The sequence below is a fragment of the Halichoerus grypus genome, chromosome 13 (genome assembly GCF_964656455.1).
Source record: "Halichoerus grypus chromosome 13, mHalGry1.hap1.1, whole genome shotgun sequence".
In the NCBI taxonomy this organism is placed as follows: Eukaryota; Metazoa; Chordata; class Mammalia; order Carnivora; family Phocidae; genus Halichoerus; species Halichoerus grypus.
Genome location: NC_135724.1, coordinates 58,052,072 through 58,077,114, shown reverse-complemented (window position 1 = coordinate 58,077,114; position 25,043 = coordinate 58,052,072). Strand labels below are relative to the sequence as shown.

General features: G+C 36.1%; 1 long non-coding RNA gene across 1 annotated transcript in view; it reads right to left on the bottom strand.

Annotated features, from left to right (window-relative positions):
- Positions 1-1,468: 1,468 nt before the first annotated feature.
- The window catches only part of LOC144379788 (uncharacterized), a 76,149-nt gene continuing 52,574 nt past the window's right edge, over positions 1,469-25,043 (bottom strand). The window contains exons 2-4 of the long non-coding RNA XR_013443168.1: positions 16,289-16,330; positions 4,652-4,798; positions 1,469-1,539 (exon numbers count right to left, since the gene is read on the bottom strand). This is a non-coding gene — a long non-coding RNA (uncharacterized LOC144379788). The remainder of the gene's footprint in view (positions 1,540-4,651; positions 4,799-16,288; positions 16,331-25,043) is intronic.

Sequence of the window (25,043 nt, the reverse complement as noted above, 5' to 3'; positions counted from 1 at the left end):
CAGATCTTGAGGGCTGCCAGCAACATTGCTGCCCGCCCCCCCGCCATTGTACAAGTGGGGCAGGAAATCAGATTTGGAAGGAGTGTTTCAGAAACCACTGCACAAATGAAAAAATACTGCTTTAACCTCTGCTCATATCTTCAGGGACTCTAAGGTAAGTGTTAGCTTGGGTATATGCCACCATCAATATTAGACCACAGGCATTCACATTCAGAAGCAAAATGTGATACAGTCCCTCTTCCTCAGAGTGACTGCTGGGAGGTTGTCTTTTGGGGGTGCTGTACAACTTCCCATCACCAACTGAGTGGGGATCAGATATTATAAAGGAAGAACATAAACTTTTTAAAGCATCAGGATTGTGACAGACAAAACTAGAGAATTTGTGGCAGGTGGTGCCACCTGCACCAGACTAACTGCATGAAAATGACTTCCTCCCCAGAGGTGGTGGTGATGGAGGATGGAAGGACGGCAGGCACAGAACGGGGGACGGGTGTGAGCAGAGACAGTCTAGTACACAAATATACTAGGGAGGGAGGAATTTCTGCCAGTGGGCACAGCTAACTTCCTTCATGTAGAGTAACTGTTGAACATGCTCCAGTAACCTCCATGCCTTCAAAAATGTAACAGCTTTACAAGTCCAACACCAAATGCCACTGTATCAGATTGCGCACAGGGTATGTGTATGACTGCTGATCCACTAGTAGACAGCATACCCCAGGAACCTTGTTCTAGCACGCATTCTAATGAGAACACATTACAACATATAAATTTTAATAACTTTATTTTTCTGTCTTTTTTGCTGTTGTTGCTTCACCTTCTCTTCTACTTTAAAAGTTTTACACTTATTTTTTTATACAATTTTATTTATTTGAGACAGAAAGAGAGAACATGAGCAGGGGAGGGGGCAGAGGGAGAGGAAGGGCAAGAAGCAGACTCCCCCTGAGCAGGGAGCCCGAAACGGGGCTTGATCCCAGGACCCTGGGATCATGACCTGAGCTGAAGGCAGACACTTAACCGACTGAGTCACACAGGCACCCCTTCACTAACTTTTAAATAAGCGAATTTTAAAATTAATTAACCAAGGATCTGGTAAATGAATACTAAAAGCTAAATTGTTATCTATTTTTCACAAATTTCTCATTCTTCAAGTCAAATGCAAAGAATGATAGCAATTACTGTCTATTTTTCCATTTACTTTGAAATCATGCTTTAATTCAAAAGTTATTTCTATATGGGGCACGCCTGGGTGGCTCAGCCAGTTGAGTGTCTGACTTTGGCTCAGATCATGATCTCAGGTCCTGGATTAAGCCCAGCATCTGGCTCTGTGCTCAGTGGGGAGTCTACTTGTCCCTCTCCCTCTGCCCCTCCCCCCACTCATGTTTTTTCTCTCTCTCAAATAAATACAATCTTTAAAAAGTTATTTCTGTATATATTCCCCATGGCTAACAGTGATACTTTTATATACTTACTTTAATGCAATAAGAGATGCAATTATCTTCATAGTGTTTGCAACACCTATGCCTTGGTCCATGCTTACATCTGAAATAAGACAAAAATAATAAATGATGTGTATGTGTGTAGATGTGCTTAACACTCTCTAACCAAAAAAAGCAGAAAACATTACCTACTTGTTTCTAAATGCATGCATCTTTTGGTTTCTTAGGACATAAAAAAGCAAAGATAACAGATTTTTTTTTCTTTTCAGTTCACCATTTGACACAGTGCATAAAATATGTGACTGCAGTCAAAATACTTAAATGCAGAACAGAAAAAACATTGGTAAATATTTGTGACTAAATATGAAAAATATGTAATATATTATCTCTATACTCTGCCAAATCTTTTGGAAGCTTTAAGTTGCTTACTGTAGAGTATAACGGTCATAAGTCACCCATGAAGTCAGTACTTGAGCAACAATCATAATGAGAAAGTGCTCAGGTTACAGGAATTTATACTTAATTATATTTGAGAGAAAACATCTGGAAAAGAAACATGATACGGTATTAGAATTCAAAATTCAGTTTTTAAAATAAATAGAGTAATAGATCATGTGGGAATTCAAAAGTAGGTTATTTGTGATTTAAATGCAAACCACTTGGTCCTCTGGTGTTTAGTAAATGTTTCTGCTGGGGGGGCTACTGTTCAAGACACATAGATTTTTAATTATTTGGTATGCTGACTCCAGGACTATATTGAGGCGTAAAAAAGTAAGTAAAATATCTAACAGGGGTCTGGCTCTCCCCCTTTCTCTATGAAGTGTTCATGTTCCAAAATGAGTAGTCTTTGTAATTCTTGCAGACTGCAGTTAATTAATTATCTCATGGTTGGAACACATTAAGTTTCTTGTTTGTAACAATAATGTGTAGAGTGATATTCTGGCTCCACACCTCTTTAATTCCATTTGCAAACTGATTAGCAAAACCCTTTCGGAAATCCAATTCTGCACCACAGCTGGCATATACGTGTAGCCCTTCACCGACAAGGGGGCGGCAGGGATTCCTGCTGCCCGTAGCCCTTATGTCATCAGGATGATGGGACATATCTGGCCATGTGAAGTTGAGGGATTAAAGCTGGGACCTAAAAGAGGTAAATCAGAGAGGGGTGGCCATGTGTAAACCATCACTCTTCATACTTCTAAGTGTCCTCTTCAAAGGCATTCCTCAGCCAGTGCTACTGGAACTACACAGAAATCGTTAAACTCTCTTTGCTAGTGAAGTTCAATTCTGGTATCAGCTATACTGTCATTTAATCTTCCCTCAGTCTGTTATTAAAACTTCTCAAAACCTGGACTCCCCATCTCCTGTCTTATCTGCTCTGCTTATGTATTACCCTGCATCTGCTTCCACAGCAGTGGACTCACGGAGGCAAGTCTGACAAGTTCTGCCATGACCTGATTAGTTCTGATACCCAAGGCATCATTCACCCACATAATACATTCTCTGCATTCCCGTCTCCGCATTCCCCTCTGATTCATGGTGACATGATTTCCATGAATAGGGATTCCTTGTCTCTTTTCTTCACTCAGGTGATCAGTAACTATTTTGAACTTGCTTAAGAATTAAGAAGTTCATTACCAATCTCACTAGTGGCTATTTACCCAAAAATTACAAAACACTAATTCAAACGGACATATGCATCTCTATGTTTATTGCAACATTATTTACAATAGCCAAATTATGGAAGCAGCCCATTTCAATCAATGAATGGATAAAGAAGAGGTGGTATACACACACACACACACACACACACACACAGTAATATTCAACCGTATTACTCATATGTGGAATTTAGGAAACAAATGAGCAAAGGGAAAAAAAAAGAGAGAAACTAATCAAGAAACAGACTCTTAACTACAGAGAACAAACTGCTGATTATCAGAGGGGAGGTAGTTAGGGATATGGGTGAAACAGGTGATGGGGATTAAGGAGTGCACTTATCATGATAAAAAAAAGGATATACATAAATTTTTTAAAAAAGTTTACTACCACAATTATTCCTGCCATCTGTTATTCCTTCCCTCCCTCTTACCTTCTGTATGTGCTGTATACTAAAATGAAGACAAAGTCTTTAAATACAGTAAAAATTTTGAGCACCTACTCTGTGCTCATGTACGTGAGGCAACTCACATGTTATTTCATTTAATGGACGCAACACTCCATAACAGAGATCATTAACCCAAGTTAACAGATGAGGACTTTAGGGTCCAGAGTGGTTAAATCACTTGCCCAAAGTCACAAAGCCAGCAGGGGTGAAATGAGAGTCTAAGGTCTGATTTATTGGCTTCAGCTTCCCATAACTGATCCCTAACTTTCTATATTGGCTATTCATTCAACACTCTCTAAAATATCACTACAAAGATTATTTTTATTAACTGATGTTCTAATTTTAAATCACTAAATTTTCTATTAATTATAGATGTATTTTAATATTATATAGAAGTATAATTCCTATACTTGAAATAGCCCAGTGATGGGTATTAAGGAGGGCACATATTGCGTGGAGCTCTGGGTGTTATACGAAAACAATGGATCGTGGATCACTACATCAAAAACTAATGATGTATTGTATGGTGACTAACATAACAACAACAAAAAAAGGACAAAGTTAAAAAAAAAACCAAAAAAACCAAATACTATTTGTATGAAATTCAGACTTCTTTGTATAATATACAAATAAAGATGTTTTATTCCATTTCCAAAGCCCTGAAAATTTCTACTCTTACAAAAAACATTTATGTAAGGTTTGCTCCTTATTATTCCTCTATCTTCTTGAATGTGCCCCAGAACTTTTCTTTCTCCTTTCCACATTTGGAATATTTGATTAGCACATATTAACCTGTTTCCTAAAGTTCCCCATTCTAGCCTCCTACAACTGTGTCTAGTTTGACATAGAAAACTATTACAAGTTCATATAAATCTATTCTAAAGGCATATGTTGGTCTATAGTCCAGACAAAAATAATAAATAACACTGACTTGCCATTATGTGCCTTTTATAAAACTCTATGCACTGTTTCTGGTAAAAAAAAAAAAAAAGATAGATATGATATATATGTATATCATTACTGAAAAGAAAATAAAACACCTTGGCAAAGTACAAATATCATATAAAACAGTAACACAGTGTGCTAAATATCAAGATAAAAAACTTACACTGAATCCACAAGTTTCCTGATTAGAGCAATTATATTCAATCTTCTTGGCTTTTCTTCATGTTTCTCTGTCTTTTGTTCCACTTTTGCATATGCTGCTTCTGGTGAATAAGAATGTGTGGGAATTTCTTCCTTCCCTACAATAAACCTAAAGAAAAGAGCACAATGTGAGGCATTTTCACCTTTAAAAAATAAAAGGAAAAAGACAATAAGGAAAAAAAACCCATCCTGATTCTGTTAATATACAAATACATTTTGGAGAGTACCTTATCATTTGAAATAATGTTTTTCAAAATTTAAATAAAATCTTATCCTTTATAAGAAAATGCTGACAGCCATTTCTTTAATAATGCAATAAATTCTTCTATTAAGTTTTCTATTTTAGTTCCAGCATAGTTAACATACAGTGTTATATTAGTTTCAGGTGCATAATACACTGACTCAACATTATTCAGTGTTTATCAAGATAAGTGTACTATTAATCTCCTTCACCTATTTCACCCACCCCCCACCCACCTACCCTCTGGTAACCATCAGTGTGTTCTCTGTAGTTAAGAGTCTATTTCTTCGTTTGTCTCTCTCTCTCATTTTTTTTCCTTTGCTCATTTGTTTTGTTTCCTAAATTCCACATATGAATAAAATAATACGGTATTTGTCCTTCTCTAGCTGGCTTATTTTGCTTAGCATTATACTCTTTAGCTCATCCATGTTGTTGCAAATGGCAAGATTTTATTCTTTTTTGTGGCTCAATATTCCATTGTGTGTATATGTGTATGTGTGTGTGTGTATAAAACCTCTTCTTTATCCTATTGATGGACACTTGGGCTGCTTCCATAATTTAGCTATTGTAAATAATGCTGCAATAAACAGAGGGTACACGTAGTGTCTCTGTGAATTAGTGTTTCTGTATTTTTTGGGTAAATACCCAGTACTGTGAGTACTAGGTTGTAGGGTAGTTCCATTTTCAACTTTCTGGGGAATCCCCATACTGTTTTCTAGCATGGCTGCATCAGTTTGCATTCCCACAAATAGTGCAAGAGGGTTCCTATTTCTCCACATCCTTGCCAACACCTGTTGTTTCCTGTGTTGTTGATTTTAGCCATTCTGCCAGGTGTGAGGTGATAGCTCATTGCAGTTTTGCTTTGCAGTTCCCTGATGATCACTGATGGTGAGTATCTTTTCATGTGTCCGTTGGACATCTGGATGTCTTCTTTGGAGAAATGTTCGTTCATCTTGTCTGCTCATTTTTAAATTGAATTAGTTGTTTTTCAGGCATCGAGTTATAGAAGTTCTTTATAATTCTGGATACTAACCCTTTATCAGATATGTCATTTGCAAATATCTTTTCCCATCCCATAGGCCGTCTTTTAGTTTTGTTGATTATTACCTTTGCTGTGCAGAAGCTTTTTATTTGATGTAGTCCCAATAGTTTTATTTTTGCTTTTGCTTCCCTTGCCTCAGGAGACATCTCTAGAAAAAAGTTGCTATGTCCGATATCAGAGAAGTTACTGCCTGTGCTCTCTTCTAGGATTTTTACGGTTTTATGTCTCACATTTAGGTCCTTAATCCATTTGGAATTTAGCTTTGTGTATGGTGTAAGCCAGTGGGCCAGTTTCATTCTTTTGCATGTTGCTGTCCACTTTTCTCAACACCATTTGTTGAAGAGGCTGTCTTTTTCCCACTGGATATTCTTTCCTGCTTTGTCGAAGATTAACTGACCATATAATTGTGAGTTTACCTCTGGTTTTCTATTCTGTTCCATTGATCTATGTGCCTATTTTTGTGCTAGTACCATGCTTGTTTTGATTACTAAAGCTTTGTAGTATAAGTTGAAGTCTGGAATTGTGACATCTCCAACTTTGCTTTTCTTTTTCAAAATTGCTCTGGCTATTCAGGGTCTTTGTGGTTCCATACAAATTTTAGGATTCTTTGTTCCAGTTCTGTGAAAAATGTTGTTGGTATTTTGATAGGGATAACATTAAATCTGTAGATTGTATACATTTGTGTAGTATGGACACTTTTACAATATTTGTTCTTCCAATCCATGAGCACAGATTATCTTTCCACTTGTTTGTGTAGAAACAGCAACATCTTTTATCAATGTTTATAAATATTGTTTATAAATATATAAACTATATATAATATATATATATAAAATATAAACTATAAAACATTGATAAAAGATAATTTATATATTTTTACACAAGTCTTTCACCTCCTTGGTTAAGTTTATTCCTAGATATTTTATTACCTTTGGTGCAATTGTAAATGGAATTGCTTTCTTAATTTCTCTTTCTGTTGCTTATTAGTATATAAAAATACCATGAATTTCTATATGTTGATTTGCTATCATGCAATCTTACTGAATTCATTTATCAGTTCTAATAGCTTTTTGGTGGAGTCTTTAAGGTTTTCCATATATAGTATCATGTCATCTGCACATAGAAAAAGTTTTACTTCTTCCTTCCTCTTTTCTGATCACTGTGGCTAGGACTTCCAGTACTACGTTAAATATGAGTGGTGAGAGTGGACATCCTTGTCTTGTTCCTGACCTTAGGGGAAATGCTCTCGGTTTTTCACCATTGAATATTATGTTAGCTGTGGGTTTTTCATTTATGGCTTTTATTATGTTGAGGTGTTCCCTCTAATCCCACTTTGCTGAGGGTTTTTATCATGAATGGATGTTTTATATTCTAAAATGCTTTTTCTGCATCCATTAAAATGATCATTTGGTTTTTATTCCTTCTTTTATTGATGTGATGAATCACATTGATTGACTTGTGAATACTGAACCACCCTTGCACCCCAGGAATAAATTCCACTTGATTCTGGTGAATGAATTTTTAATGTATTGTTGGGTTCAGTTTGCTAGTATTTTGTTGAAAATTTTTGCATCTATGTTCAGAAAGAGATATTGGCCTGTATTTCTCTTTTTTTGTAGTGTCTTTATCTAGCTTTGGTATCAGGGTAATGTTGGCTTCATAGAATAAATTAAGAAGTTTTCCTTTTCTATTTTTTGGAATAGTTTGAGAACAGGTGTTAACTCTTCTTTAAATGTTTGGTAGAATCCCCTTGTGAAACCATCTGGTCCTGGACTTTTGTTTGCTGGGACATAGGTTAACATTCTCCTACAATCTTTTTGATTTCTGTGCTTCGGTTGTTACTTCTCCCCTTTCATTTCTAATTTTATTTACTTGAGTCCTCTCTCTCTTTTTATGAATCTGGCTAAAGGCTTATGATTTTGTTGATTTTTCAAAGAACTGGCTCCTGGTTTCACTGATTTGTTCTATTGTTTTTTTAGTTTCTACTTTATTTCTGCTCTAATCTTTATTATTTCCTACCTTCTACTGGCTTGTGGCTTTGTTTGTTGTTCTTTCTCTAGTTCCTTTAGATGTAAGGTTAGATTGGTTGTTTATTTAGGATTTTTCTTGCTTCTTGAGGTAGGCCTATATTGCTATAAACTTCCCTCTTAGAACAGCTTTTGCTATATCCCAGATTTTGGACTATTGTGTTTGCATTTTCATTTCTCTCCATGTATTTTTTATTTCCTCTTTGATTTCTTGATTTACTCATTCATTGTTTAGTAGTATGTTATTTAACCTCCATGTATTTATGTGCTTTTCATGTTTTTTCTTGTGCTTGATTTCTAGTTTCATACCATTGTGGTCAGAAAAGATGTATTTTTATAACTTCAATTTTTCTGAATTTGTTGAGACTTGTTTTGTGGCCTAATATGTGATCTATTCTGGAGAATGCTCCACGTACATTTGAAAAGAATGTGTATTCTGCTGTCTTAGGATGGAATGTTCTGACTATATCTGTTAGATCCATCTGGGCCAATATGTCATTCAAAACCACTGTTTCTTTGTTGATTTTGTTTGAATGATCTGTCTATTGATGTAAGTGAAGTGTTGAAGTACCCTACTATTATTGTATTACTATTGATCATTTTCTTTATGTTTGTTATTAACTGCTTTATGTATTTATTTGGGTGCTCCCAAGTTGGATTCATAAATATTTACAATTTTTATATCTTCTTGTTGGATTGTATTGTTTATGATCATACAGTGTCCTTTGTCCCTTTTTACAGCCCTTGTATGAAAGTCTATTTTGTCGATATAACTTGCTACTCAGGCTACCTTTTCACTTCCATTTGCATGATAGATGTTTCTCTATCCCTTCACTTTCAGTCTGCATATGTCCTTAGGTCTGAAATGAGTCTCTGGCAGGCAGCATGTAGATGGGTCTTGCTTTTTTATCCATTCTGTCATCATGTGCCATGATTGGAGCATTTAGTCCATGTACATTCAAAGTAATTATTGATATGTATGTATTTATTGCCATTTTGTTACTTGACTTATGGTTATTTTGATAGTTCCTCTCTGTTCCTTTCTTCTCTTGCTCTCTTTTTTCATGATTTGTTGGCTTTCTTTAGCAAAATATTTGGATTCCTTATTGTTTTTTTTTAATTTATTAGTGTTTTTTTTAAATTTTTTTATTGTTATGTTAATCCCCATACATTACATCATTAGTTTTAGATATAGTGTTCCATGATTCATTGTTTGCTAGTATGCTCAGTGCTCCATGCAGAACGTGCCCTCCTCAATACCCATCACCAGGCTAAGCCATCCTCCCACCCCCCTCCCCTCTAGAACCCTCAGTTTGTTTTTCAGAGTCCATCGTCTCTCATGGTTCTTCTCCCCCTCTGATTTCTCCCCCTTCATTCTTCCCCTCCTGCTACATTTTTCTTCTTTTTTTCTTTCTTAACATATATTGCATTATTTGTTTCAGAGGTACAGATCTGAGATTCAACAGTCTTGCACAATTCACAGCGCTTACCACAGCACATACCCTCCCCAGTATCCATCACCCAGTCACCCCATCCCTCCCACCCCACCCCCCACTCCAGCAACCCTCAGTTTGTTTCCTGAGATTAAGAATTCCTCCTATCAGTGAGGTCATATGATACATGTCTTTCTCTGTTTGACTTATTTCGCTCAGCATAATACCCTCCAGTTCCATCCACGTCGTTGCAAATGGCAAGATCTCATTCAATTTATTACTGTTTTTGACTTGTAGTTACCGTTAGGTTTATATATAACATCTTCCGCATATAGCAGTCTATGTTCAGCTAATGGTTGCTTAATTTTACTCCTCTCCTCTCCACATTTCAGATATTTGGTATCATATTTTACATCCTTTTATTTTGTGCTTCTCTTGACTGATTTTTATAGATATACTTATTTTTTTGTTGTTTTTGTACTTCCTGTTTTTTCTTACTCTTACTTATGATTTTTGTTTTCCTCTTACAAAGCCCCCCTTAGCATTTCTTGTAGGGCTGGTTTAGTGGTCATGAATTCTTTTAACTTTTGTTTGTCTGGGAAATTCCTTCTAATCTGAATGACAGCCTTGCTGGATAGAATATTCTTGGCTTCCAATTTTTCCCTTTGAGCACTTTCAATATATCATACCAGTCCCTTCTGGTCTGCAACGTTTCTGCTGAAAAATCAGCTGATAGCCTTATAGGGTTTCCTGTATATGTAACCATCTTTTGTTTTTACAATCTTTAAAATTCTTTCCTGGCGCACCTGGGTGGCTCGGTCGTTAAGTGTCAGCCTTTGGCTCAGGTCATGATCCCAGGATCCTGGGATTGAGCCCTGCATCGGGCTCCCTGCCTGGCGGGAAGCCTGCTTCTCCCTCTCCTACTCCCCCTGCTTGTGTTCCTGCTCTCACTATCTCTCTCTCTGTGTCAAATAAATAAAATCTTTAAATAAAATAAAATAAAATTCTTCGTTTATCACTATTTTTTGCCATTTTAATTACTATGTGTCTTGGTGTGTACCTCCTTAGGTTGAATCCTAACAGGGGAATTTCTGTGCCCCTGAATCAGGATCTCTGTTTCCCTCCCATGATGTGGGAAGTTTTCAGCTATTACTTCTTCAAATACATTTTCTGTCCCCCTTTCTCTCATGCTTGATGGAGTCACTGAATTTTCTGAGTCTATTCTCATTATGTAGTATTTATTTGTCTCTCACCTGTTCAGCTTGATTGCTTTCCATTACTCTATCCTCCAGGTCACTTACAGGCTCCTCTGCTTCCTGTAGCCTACTGTTTATTTATTCCATCTATTGTATTTTTAATTTCATTTATCGAGTTCTTCACCTCTGATACATTATTTTTTATCTCTCTCTCTTTTTTAAAGAGTTTATTTATTTATTTGTTTGACAGAGAGAGACACAGCAAGAGAGGGAACACAAGCAGGGGGAGTGGGAGAGGGAGAAGCAGGCTTCCTGCCAAGCAGGGAGCCCGATGCAGGGCTCGATCCCAGGACCCTGGGATCATGACCTGAGCTGAAGGCAGGCACTTAATGACTGAGCCATCCAGGCACCCATTTTTTATCTCTTTGTCAAGAGTTTCACTGATGTCCTCCACCCTTTTCTGAAGTCCACTATCTTTATGAGCATTACTTTAAATTCTTTATCAAACATCTTACTTTTTTCTGTTTCACTTAATCTCCTGCTGTGATTTTGTCCTGTTTTTTCATTTGGGACATATTCCTCTGTTTCCTCATTTTGTCTGTCTGTATCAGTTTCTCTTTGTTAGGAAAGTCAGCTACACCTTCTGCTCTTGAAAGTAATGGCTTCATGAAGAAGAGGTCCTGTACTGCTCTGCAGTATAGTGTCCCCTGTTCACCAGAACCTGGCACTTCAGGGGAATCTCCTGTTTGTGTTGCTTGTGTTGTGTCTGAGTCGCTTTTTCTTTCAGTCCAGACATCTTCATTGACTCTGTATCTGTTGTGGGCTTTGCTTGCTTTCTGTGGTGTTAGTGAGACACAGGCTGCGAGCTCTGAGAAGACATCAGGTGAGCTAAGGGCTGAGGTCAGCATGCTTGGAGTGTGCCAGTCCTCAGGAGAACACATGGGCAAGGCACACTGCTAGCAGGTTAGGTAGCAAGTGTCTGTGCAGTGCTGCCCACAGGTGGCCCTGTGTTTATGCTGGGCAGCAGGGGAGGAAAATGGTGCCTGCCACCTCCTTTGTTCCCAGAGAAGTCCCCTAACACACTCAAAATCAGTATAAACATATCTTCCTCTTGTTTGTCCCAGGCACTATGCAAACTGTCATTTCTATGTTGCCTCTCTATGGGCTGCTGTATCTTTAAAGGCAAGATCCAGCTATCACTCACTCTCCCATCTTGCCCGGTGCTGAGTCAGCTGACTTTTTAAGCTCCAGACTCCAAATCCTGTGATTTATACAAACTCATGGAATTCAGCCCCTCTGGTTTTCAAAGCCAGATGTTATGGTTTGGGATCCCTAGTGTGAGAGACTGTTTTCTTTCCCCTCTCTACACCCGTAGCTCCCTCCCTCCTGTGGGCAGCTCCCAACCACTGTTTCTACCCTTGGTAACCTCTCAGATGCAGCTTTTTTTTCTTTAAAGAGTTCATTTATTTATTTGAGAGAGAAAAAGAGAGAGGGAAAGCACAGAGGGAGAATGAGAGGGAGAAGCAAACTCCCCACTGAGCAGAGAGCCCGACATGGCACTTGATCCCAGGACCCTGAGATCATGACCTGAGCTGAAGGCAGACACTTAACTGACTGAGCCACCCAGGCACCCCCTCAGATGCAGCTTCTTTACATTTAGTTGTGGAGTTTGTTCTACCCATCTTTGGATTGCCCTCTAGCGTATTTACATCGATGTGAGTGATATCTAGTTGTCAACATGGGATGGGGTGAACTTAGGGTCCTGCTACTCCACCATCTTCCCAAGCTTCCCAACAATGCACGTATTTTAAAATCAAATTAACCAAGTAAAATACAGCATAACACTTTTATGATGCACCCTTTTAACCTAAGTTACCACTTTTTAAAGATATTACACACCTTGAAGTTTTTTCAAACAAAAAAGCAGGTGAAATATTTACTTGGGTCTACTAGTTGATCAAAAAATTCTATTTTTTTGTCTAAATTCTACTAATAGTTACAATTGAATGAGGTTCTCATTTTTCAGTATAAAGTTATATCTCATGTCACTTTGAGTCATAAAATAGCTGCAATGCAATATTAGGTCATATAAAGATATTCAGGGAAATGGAGGAAACTAAAGACTGAGAATCATAAAATGGTCAAGATTCCATGCATTCTCACATAATTTCATTAGAAAACCTTAAACTCAATATTATTCTAATCTAGTTATTTCTCTTCTGAAAAACCTAATATCTGGGAGAAGACACTATTCTTATCTCATCAAAACTGGAGTATTTTTTTCCCAGACAATGCGAAAGAAAAGAAAGAAAAGAAAAGAAAAAAAGAGTTGCTACCATTAGATATCATTCAATCAGTATCCTTTACTAGTTTTCCATTTTTGCTGTTTGTATCTTCACTATGAGTCATTGCTCTTATAAAGAATAACTAAGCTTTCTTAAGAGAACTCTACCTGCTGAACTTTCAGAAAATACCATAAAATGCAGACAAAAACAAGGGATCAGTAATACTACACTAAGGTTCTGGAACATGGGACCTATGACAAATAGAATAAGAAAATGTAAACACTCAGAAAAGAGAGGTGAAACAAGCTATTACTATCAACAACTGTATCCCATCTCATTCGGACAAACTTGGTAAAATATCTAGCTTATTAAATCATAAAGGGCATGTAATGAGATTGTCACAAGGTGGCAGCTGTGCAGTCTCAGTAGCTGTTATTCCAAAAGAATTTGGTTCTTAATCATGGGTGTGCATGGAGAGTTCAAGGTCTGTACTACTGTTCTTTATAAACAAGACAAAAACTATGTTAGAACAGATAAAATCATCTCTCTCACACTGTTCATAACACTGTTTCTCTTTTGGCCAGGACTGACCATCTCAGATTAGAGGTCACTTCCTTGGAGAAACTGTCCCCGCCCAAGCTGCAGTGAGTTAGCAATCCTTCCCTTGTGCTATCAAAGCCCAATGAGTCCCCAATAGCAGAAGCACCTTATTAGTAGTTTGCATCTCCCATTAAACTGTGGGTCTGTGAGACTCTATACATCTTTTGCTATTACACCCCAGGGACTGGCACATAGTAAAAATTTAATTAATACATACTGAATGATCAAATATAGTAATAATGAGCATTTTCTGAACATTTACTATATGACAGGACAGTACAGAGGATTAAATCATTTAATCCTCATAGCAACACTACGAAGTAAGTAGGTGCCATCATTTCCGTGAGAGTTAGCATGAAAAAGCATTTGACCACATCCAAAAACAATTACTTGGACCCAAAAAACTGTCTGACTCTAAAGCCTGGGCTCTTAATCACTAAGCTGCCTATACACTTCTAAGTATTAAACTATGTTGATGCAGGTTTGGTATACCATAAGGCTCCTGAACTGGTTCCCAGCCTTTGACTCTATCTTTGACTCTATCTGTTCTCATAACTTCTACTAACTTAGCAAGAATTAATAACCATTTTTTTCCAGAATATTTTCCTATAATACAGAGTAAATTCTAAGTGCAAATAGTTATCCAGCCCCTTATTTTGAGTGGATTTGACGAAGAGACACAAAAATATCGGATACATTTTGAGTTTCTGTAAGGATTCTGGGAGCCTATGGAGAGACACGGGAAAAGGCAAAGTTTTCTCTTTAGGAAAACCAACTTTTGGTTTTGTTATAAACTTTTGACATAACATAGAATCTTCACATTCAATGCAACAACAACAAAAAGTTATTTTCTGAAATGTTTCATGATCTTTCAATGAAAAATATAATATGAAAAAATTACCGCTGTGTATTATGACTTAGTTACTGTTACCACAGAGTTTCCACAACCAAAGATACTCTTATTCACACAGGGGACTCAATTTGTCCCCTCCCAAACTAGCTTCCTTGCACACCATCTGATTTTCTGTTAATAGCACCTTTTTTCATGTACTTAGGTTTTCAAAACTTGGCTCGTAGCAAGGATTGGAGGGAAAGAGGAAGAAGGAAAATATCAATCAGTAGGTCTTCATTTCCTTCGACACCAGTCTCAACTTTGCCTCTTTCTCTTTAATCCTCCACTGTCGCCAAATCCCAGTCCTTATCACTTCATCTTTCTTCCTTCTGATTCTCTCTTTCACAATGTCTGTCCCAAATACTGTGGCCAGACTAATCTTTCTGAAACAATGTCAACTACCCTGCTCAAAACCCTTTAGTGGCTCTCTACTGCCCATCTTATCAAATTCAAATTTGTCTTCTTTTTTTTCTGTTTAGGTCTTCCAAAATCTGGCCCTGCTCTGACCATCATTTAAAAAATCAAAAAACCCCACAAAACCTTATGATCCCTAAAATAAGCTTTTCATACCAATTAAGTTGATTTTCCCACTCTTACCTCATATTTTATGTTTATAATTTTCATACTTTTGCTAACATTATTCACTTCTACCCAGAAGGTTCCTCCTCTTCCCTTCTAGTTCTCTAAAGCTATCCTTCAAGTGCAGTTTAAGGCTTATCCCCATAAGAATAATAATAACAGTAATAGCCAACATTTCTTGAGCACTATGTGCCATGCACAGTTCTAAACACTTTTCATGCATTAACTCATTTGATCCTCAAAATAACCTAAAAAAGACAGTCATATGAAATCTTCTAGCATACCGAAGGCTACCCTAATTTTTCCCTCCTATATTTATAATAAATACTCCACACCTAATCTTCACTAAGCATCTACTATATGTACTTAGGAGAATAAAAGAGGCAACATTTATAATACAAACTGGAAGAGCATTAGGTTTCAAGTAAGTATATGCAGTCACTGTGTGACATTAAATTAGTTAAGTATTCTAAGCCTCACGTCACATGGGCATAAAAATACCCATCTCACAGAACTGCTGTGAAAATTTTCTAATCTATGTGAAAATGCTTGGTGAACTGTAAAATACAATGGAAGTGCTGCCAACCAACTTTTCTACACTATCTACTACTATCGGCCAATAACTATGGCAAGAGATGGCATACAGGGTGAAAAGCAGATTCTAGTGACTCTAGTGAAGCTTATGATTCAAAATGTGTCTGACATGAGCCCTGTCCTAATGAAGCCCATAATGTGGTACCACACAATTCAGTATTTAATTTTGCAGTAATTATTCACATGTAGCTTTGTTTTTCCAATGCTCCTTGAAGAGAGAGTTCTTCTAATTCTTTCCTAACACCCAGTGATATGAGGCACACAATAGGTCCCAAAAGCAGTTGTTGATTTTTTTTTTTTTCAAAGATTTCACTTATTCATTTGACAGAGAGAGACACAGTGAGAGAGGGAACACAAGCAGGGGGAGTGGGAGAGGGAGAAGCAGGCTTCCCGCTGAGCAGGGAGCCCGATGTGGGGCTTGATCCCAGAACCCTGGGATCACGACCTGAGCCGAAGGCAGACGCTTAACGACTGAGCCACCCAGGCACCTCCAAAAACAGTTGTTGATTGACTGATTTTTAGGGGGGAAGAAATCCAATAAATTAGACTCTTTTAATAAAATATCGTAAAAGTGACTGTGACTCCTGCAATTATTTTGGGCTAGAAAACTAAGTCGATAAACATCTATTGTAATTATGCGCAATAATATTACTTTTTGAAAAAGTTAACTTGCAAATTCTCTCTTAACATAAGGTAAATAAACTACTTACCTAAGAGCAGAGAATGTAAATCCTTTCAAACCATCTTTGCACCTAAAACAATAAAAATTATGATAAAGTAACAATTTTTGAGATATAAAGTAGTATATTAAGTAGCTATTAAAATTTATTCTGAAACAGATGACTTTTATTTTTAAAATTTTTTTATTTTTTTAAAGATTTTATTTATTTATTTGACAGAGAGAGAGAGACAGCGAGAGAGGGAACACAAGCAGGGGGAGAGGGAGAGGGAGAAGCAGGCTTCCCGCCAAGCAGGGAGCCCGATGTGGGGCTCAATCCCAGGACCCTGGGATCGACCTGAGCCGAAGGCAGATGCTTAACGACTGAGCCACCCAGGCGCCCCTGAAACAGATTACTTTTAAAAGGTGAAACTTTTAGGACTCAGTGATCTGAGCAGTACAAATGCAACAAACAAGCAAGCCATCTTACACAGGATGATTAAAATTTCCTATGTCAAATTAACATAATTTAAGGCTCAACTCTCCTATTTGCAGGTGGAAGAGAGATTTAAGTATATCTTCTAAGGGCTCCATGTGGACTTAAAATGAAGGCTCAGAGTGGAATATTCATTTTACCCAATCCCTGGGGGAGCAAATTGTTGAGAAGAAAAGGCCACATACACCTGCTGGGTATTATGAATAGATCAATTCAAGGTCCTGACTTCTCCCTACTTATTAATTCAGTGAATGCAGAGCAATGTAGAGCTGGCAGGCACAAAAAGGCTTCAAGTTTAGTTCAACAGTTTTAACTTTTGAGTAAGCCCAATCAGAATGGATAACATAGCAACGGGAACAGAGTGGGGGTAAGGGGAGGGCACAGAGGCAGGAGTTCAAATAATATTTATTGAGTATTTACTATTGCTGGGCATTGTTTTGGGCACTTTATATGTGTTGTCTCATTTAATTATATCACACCTCTATGAATAAGTATTTCTCTATTCTATAGCTGGGCAGAGGCCCCCTCCCCCAAAACGGGCAACTTCCAAGAGGTCACAAAATAAATAATAGTCGGAATTCAGGAAAAAAAAAGTTCCTCTGACTTAAAAACTGTGGTTTTCTCTTATACCTCCTTCTGAAATAGTGTATTCCTTTTAACTGGGGGAAGGTTCAAACTGCATGACAATTAAAAAAAGATTCTCAGATCTGCAAAAAATATTTAAACAAGATTTTAAAATGGGGACATTACTATACTAGTCTTAATGGCCTGCTTTATAAGTATGATCAAGTTACTAAAGAATTGTTGTATATCTAGTATCAGAATCCTTTGGAGAAACTATAGAGATTGGTGATACAATGATGCTCAAATGTATGTTAATTTTAGACACTGGATATTCTTGGATAAAAAGTACAGCCTCAAATCTAATTGGGCAACTCTCTCAGTATACCTTTTATATGAAAGGTCACAAAGGAAATGCATAAAAATATAAGAAGTCCTTCTGAACAAGTCTAAATGTAGATATTTTTACTGGGGGACACACAGAATCTCAGAAAAGAATTTAATTCGTGTGCATAGATCTTTTAAAACACTTAAGAATTCATTTTAATTAAGAAACATGATCTACTTTGCGATCATGTTAACAGTGAGAAATGTAATCACAGAATTTAGCTAACATACTACATAATTACTCACCCCACACAGAATGAGGGTAAAGGCAAAAGAATTCATATGTTAAGCTAAAAATATGCATGAGAAAATTATAGCATTAACATTCTTAAACTTATCTTTTTTCCATCTGAAGTGTTTCTCAGTAATTTAAAACCCATAATTGGGCAATTTCTAGATAGGTGGGGTGGTGAGCGGGTTAGGCTAGGCGTCTACTGACTGGAAAACAGAAAGCAGCAGATTGATTAAAGATTACATACAAGTGGGAACAAATTTTGGCTTTGGTACGCTATTGTTAAGAGATAGCCATTTATCTTTGTGCAATGCTGAATAGATAAAGGATTCTGACAACTTGGTCTAGTCAGGATTGCATATTTGTGACCTTAAACAATAAATCTAATTGCAGACCAAACATCAAAAAGTAGCTTTCAAATAAAAAAGGGCATGTACAAATGAATTTGCAATTTCATTATGATGGAAGTTTGGTTCTTTCAGCAGAACCCTGTGGGAAGCACTTCATACTGATAAAGTCTTAGCCTGAATTCAAAAGGGGCTATTCTTCTTTCCATTCATGTGTATAAGGTCTGTTAATGTAATTGAGGGTCAGATGTCTATGTCAAAAGAACAAAAAAGTAATTATTCCCCTAAAAAGAATCTTTAAAATAATAATATTGCCCTGCATTTTGATACCAAGAGTATTGTCTGAGCCTTAGCCTAACTATGAAACACTATCGTAATCTGAGTTAAATGTAAAAAGTATGGTATGCACAGAAAGATTTATACAGAACAGACCCCATTAGAAGGGGCCTCACTATTTAACAGATCCAGTTATTATAATGCAAATCAAATTACTTTCTACATTCAGGTCTTAAGGCTCACTGATTTCCTCAACAAATACTGACTGAATGCCTACTATGTGTAAGCACTAGTTTCAGATCTAAGGAGGTAACAGCGGACAATACAGAATCTCTGTTTCCATACAGGTGACATTCTGGGCCAGGGAAAGGTCCGAGGAAAACAAGTAAATATATCTGGTGGTGATAAGTGCTATGGCAAAACACAACGCAGGGGAAGAGGAGAAACAGATGTGGTCGGGCCTTCTTATCTTAGGTAGTGTAATCCAGAAGGGCCTCTCCAAGAAGGTGAAATTTGATGATGTGATCAGAAGCCTTACAGGATGGAGGGAAGAGTATCTGATTGAAGGAAGAGCAAGCACAAAGCTCCTGACTAGGAGTTTTCGTGGCACTGAAGGAGAACAGCAAAGTAGATTACTGTAGCTGGAACAAAAGAGGGGAGGGAAGCCGTGGTAGGAAAGGAGGTCACAGTCACAGTGGAGGAGGGAAGGAGTGGTCCAAAGTTCTTGGTAGGGCCCTTTAGGCATGGTAAAAAAAAAAAAACCAAAACAAAACCTCAGCAGAAGAGTGACAAAGACCTGTCTTAAATTTTAAGATAATCTTTGGTTGCTCATTGGAAAACAAACCACAGGAAGGCAAGGTTAACAGCAAAGAGGCGAGGGGTGCCTGGGTGGCTCAGGCGGTTAAGCGTCTGCCTTCAGCTCAGGTCATGATCTCAGGTCCTGGGATGGAGCCCCAGCTCCCAGCTCAGCGGGGAGTCTGCTTCTCCCTCTCCCTCTGCCTCTCCCTCTGTTTGTGCTCTGTCTCTCTGTCTCTCAAATGAATAAAATCTTTAAAAAAAAAAAAAACCAGCAAAGAGGTGAATTAGGAGGGGAAAGACGATTGTGGCTTGACTAGGTCATTAAGTGGTAGAGGTAGAGAAAAGTGGTAAGACTCCAAAGGTATTTCAAAAATAGAGTTGGTGGAATTCCTTGATGGTACAAGAGAAAGAGAAAATTTACAAATTATTAAAATATTTTTGATTTGAGCAAGCAAAAGGATAAAACGTCCGTTTACTGAAGTGAGGAAGACTACGGGAAGAAGAGGTTTGAGGAGAAAATCAGTTTTATTTCGGACATGGTAAGTTTGAGATGACTGTTACCTACAAATGGAAATGTTAATGAAACAAGTGGCTGCTGTACAGGTTTGGGGGTCAAGGAAGAGGGGTGATTCATCTATAAGTAGAACTTAAATCCACAGTACAATCATCTAGGAAATAAGTGCCAATAGAGAAAATACCCAGGGACTGAGTGTATTTTATTTCTCTATTATTTTATAGTGCAGAAAATCTGTTCCATAGGAAAAAAACAAAAAACAAAGTCATTTCTCTTCCTAAAGAAATTGTTCTCTAATACAAAGTCTCATTTTTATTTTTGAGCGTGCATAAATATAATGCCTATAACTCATGTACACACAGACTTTTCTATTAGTTAGCCTATAAATGGCATAAATATCTAGTAAGAGTCAATCGTAGTTACTGAATCTCTACATTTGCAAGGTTATGTGCAAGGTTCAGGAAAGAGGAGGAGGAAAAAGTGCAGCACCATATCAAACAACTTAGGTGATACACAACTTATTAGAGAGGTTCAGGCTGGAATTATACACTGTGGAGAAGAAAGTATAAAGTTTAATACTGTTATTAGAATAATATACTTGGTCAAATGCCAATGAGAGGGGGAACCCACAAACACAATTTTTTTTTTAAATTGTAAGTGTAAATGATAGTTAAAAAAAAAACAAAACAATTTGCCCATAAAGATTCTTTGTCTCACGCTTAATTTCCATGAAATTATTTCCGGGAGATACTTTTATTTTTATTACCAAATTACACCAGCAGATGTCACTAGTAAACCATTTTTTGAAGAGTTTGTAGCTCTGTGAGGTGATTTATCATTTTTTGCATGTTTTCCCTTAAAAACACATTTACTGACATTTGAAATGTTGTTAATCTTAGCTACATTGCATTAAATTCCCACAAGTAAATATCGTCATATTAGACTTTTAATTACAGCTGATGTTCATTCCTATCATTCTATACAGTTATGAAATCTTTAAGAACACCCCACCATTTGACACCAACATAAAATCTGATATGTACATGTGCTATATCATTATGGTCTCTATTAAGCTGAAAACAATGAAAACTATTTTGTTTCCCACTTTTTTTATTTGGTAAACATAATGGAATATAAAAGATGTAGTACTCAATAAATCTTTAAAATATTTCTTGAAGGCAGTGCATGCTACAGTGGAAAAGACTCTTGATTTGAATGATTCACAGTCATAACTTCACTACCAACCTGGAGTAAATCATTTAACTTTAGGGTTCAATTTTGTTGTCTGTTAAACAAGAGCCTGGAAGTAAATTACCTTCATAATTGACTGACTGAATGTCTTCTAATTCTGAAATTCTACCAATTATTTTATCATTTTATTTACTGCTACTGTTATTAGAAATCACAATAGAAAAATAGAATGAATTATTCTGTCACTAGTAACATAAACAAAAAATTGATCTCACCATCGAGAATAAAAAAATTTTTTAAAAACCATACAAAAAACCCCCCTGAATTTGCCTTGAGATTACTGGCCTGCTACTAATATTATTACATTTGCTTATTGTTTTGTAATACTTACTGATGTGGAACTTATTCCTGCAGAGGTTCAAAGGGAACCTTTTCTTTTTTAACTTTAAGATTACAAGACCAACTATTGGATTAGTCTGCTATAGAAAGACCTGATAAGAAACACCATCAAATAAAAGAAGGAATTCTATAGATATAATCTCAATAATGATTAAATGTTACATTATTATCTATATTAAATATCAATGCTGAAATAGAATTAATGAGAAAACGTACAAATGTTGTTTATATACATATGAAAAAGTGGTCAAAAAGAAATATCTGAAACCCTTGATAGTAGGCTACCTAATGAAGTCGAATGGGTTAAGATGCACGAAAAGAACATAACCTTTTACTCTCTATTTATATATTACTAAAAAAATTTTTACAAGTATATATTTATATATTGTGTAGTTTCATTTAAAACATCAATACTTGAGTACTTAGGAACAGATTAAACAGTGCAAATTATTCATCTCTATTTCACCCCCACAATGGCAGAGAATGTAAACTCAAAGTAGTCAACTTCACTGTTGTAAAAGTTTTGTAAAATTACTAACTAAAGTAGATAGTTTAGATTAAAATTTTCAGAAACTATATCCCCAATCAACATGGATAATTAGGTGACTACAAGGATTAAAAAAAGAAAGAAAGAAAGAAACATGCATTAAGTATCAATTTCAGAGTTCTGTCCATTTTTAATCACTGAATTGATTAAAAGGAAACTCAAATATTGATTAAATATTACATCATCTATCTTTATTCGCTCAACAGTCATTTCTTTATTGGGCAGCTAATACACAGAAAACACTGTATTGCTTATTTCTTGAGGAAGGGAAAGATAAATTATATGCCATCTCTGACCATTAAAAAAAAGGTATATGCAAAGCTCTGTGTTTGTTTCTCATAAGAATAAAAATAACCTTGACTAAAAGTTATAACCTTGACTACAAGTTATGACACAAAATTTCTTGTATCAGTAGTGCTTCTCAAGAGTTTAATTACTCTACCGTGCTTTATATTTATAATTCAGCTTCAAATTTCTTTGTCCAGTCTTTTTCTTCATTTATCTTCTTAAATTATTTGATTTGAGAAAAGCAGTACATGCAAAACCATAATTAACGATGCTAAAAGACTGGCAATAAATAGAGATGAATTAGATTTAAAATAGTTGAGTACATTGATAAGCCTTAAAATATTCTATTCTGTTGATTATATTGTAATCACCTAAGTCACTCAGTATCAAAAACAAGTTACATTATTATATGTGAACAAAATTATTTAAAACAGAAAATGCTTAAAGTTCAGGCATATAGAAGGTATAAAAAGAATGACATATAAAGTTAATTATAAATAATAGTTACAGATAATAGCTGAATCAAAATCAAAGTTTTGATTTGTCTAATTATTACTGGTATTAAAAACATAAATATATTTGGAGTGAATATGACTGAAAAGTTTAATGTGAAAGTTAAAAAAGGAACCAGAATGCCTATTTAAATGCTTCAAATTTGTGACTCATTGTTGTATTTATTATAAAGAAAACTCATGCAATTTTATATAGTTTTTTTTTTTTAAATGAAAGAAAAAGTCCATGATTTTACTGAAATGTTTTAATACACTTGGGCACCCTGGGTGGCTCAGTGGGTTAAGCATCCAACTCTTGATTTCAGCTTGGGTCATCAGGGTTGTGAGATCGAGGCCTGCGGGCAGGCTCCTCGCTGGGCATGGAGCCTGCTTAAAATTCTCTCTGGCCCTCTGCCCCTCCCAGCCACCCCACCCCCGCCCCCGCTCATGCACACTCGCATGCGTTCTCTCTCTCTCTCTCAAAAAAAAAAAAAAAGTTTTAGTACAGCATTGGAAGATCTTAAAATCATATATCCTAAACCAATACAGCATTGAAAATGACATATTCCTGAATCTAGTTGACTTCTAAAAAAGGAAGGTTATAGTATATCCATAAGTTGATTAATATATTTATGTTAGAGACTGAGCAGCCCTGGTATATTCTTATTTCTCTGGCTCCCTTTTCTGGCTAGATATATGCCAAGTCTAGCCCATTCAGCAGAGTTGGACAGGATTAATGTATTTGGTGGTTTCCTAATGTTAATGAAAATGTCAATGTTTCCACAAGGGATGTGCAAGTTCTGGGATTAGGCTGCTCTTGAGGCCATCTGCATCATCTTTGTTGAACTCAACTTAAAGTTAAATTTTTCTTATTTTGTTTTGAAAACTCACATAAAAGAAAAAACCACTTTTTCTAATTAATTTTCCTAATCCATTTTCAAGTGTAGAAACTCATCTAAGTACTCAGTTATAAATTAGTAACTGAAACTTGATCAACAACTATAGAATTTTGGTTGACACCTGTTTATCATAAGAATAACAAAAAAAGATCGACATGGAATTAATTCCAGCCTTTTGTTTTCGTTTTGTTTAAAAAAACAAACAAACAAAAAAAAAACACTTCACTGTCTTAATCACATAGCATGCTCCAATAGCTTAAATCAACAATTTCAATTTACTACTCAGAACTTGGGGTGCTCAATTAAAATACATTCATTGCTTACATACACACAAGAGACTTTTTCTCTTAGATCTAATATTATTTGACTAATAGACTGAGAGAGCTCAGTTTCAGTCTGCATATGGCACTGTATATGAGAAAGCAAAATAACTAATGTTATGTTCCTATCTTAAGAACCTCATACAAAAATCTGAAGTCGGAATAGCAACAAATCAAGAAATTTGAGGACGATTATTTTCTTTGCTTCATGAACACATTATATATCTTCAAACTAATTTTCAACTGGATTTCTTTAAATATAAGTGAATTCTCCAAGAGCATCAAAAATGTTATTTTTGATTCTGGCAAATATTTTACAGTACTTTATTTCATATGGAATGGAACATTGGTGTTTAGCTTTGTTCTCAAGAACCTAAGGGACGTTACTGAAGCAGGCAGCAGTTACGGGTAATCAAGTGTGTTTGTAAGTCCCCAGATGATTATTGTGCACTTTTTCTGGTGTGTCCTAAATATGAACCAAGAATCACCTACAGAATGTTTCTAAAAGAAATGCTAATTAGGATGAATTTCCCTCCCAAAATGAAACAGTAATAGCAATACTAGTCAAGCTTTAAAATACTTGTAAAAGGAGTAGATTTGAGTTGTATTGGACCTAACATGAAAGGCCTGTTTGCAGTTGCTGAGGAAATGGCATGTGTTTAGACCTGACAAATTAACTAGAGGCAAAAGCCAAATTTGAGATCAAAATGGTGTTTTATGTAAATCCAAGGAAAAACTTTGCAAGTTCCTTAAGATCATGGCATTGCAATAGCCACAAATTATTTACATTAAACAGAATTATAACCACAATTCTGAACCAATCCATTTTTTAAAGACTTCAAGACTGGCAAGTATTTTCATTTTTTCTCCCTCCCATAATGGTTGTAAAAGATTAAAACAAATGTTTTCAATTATACAGAATCTTTGAATCAACATTAATTTGTTTTCAAATGCATGTTGGTATCTATGTCATTAAAATAATAATGGCAATTGGTTTTCATACTGAACAAAATAAGCAGCTATTTGAAACTATAACATTAGGCCATGCTTTTTCCTAAGTT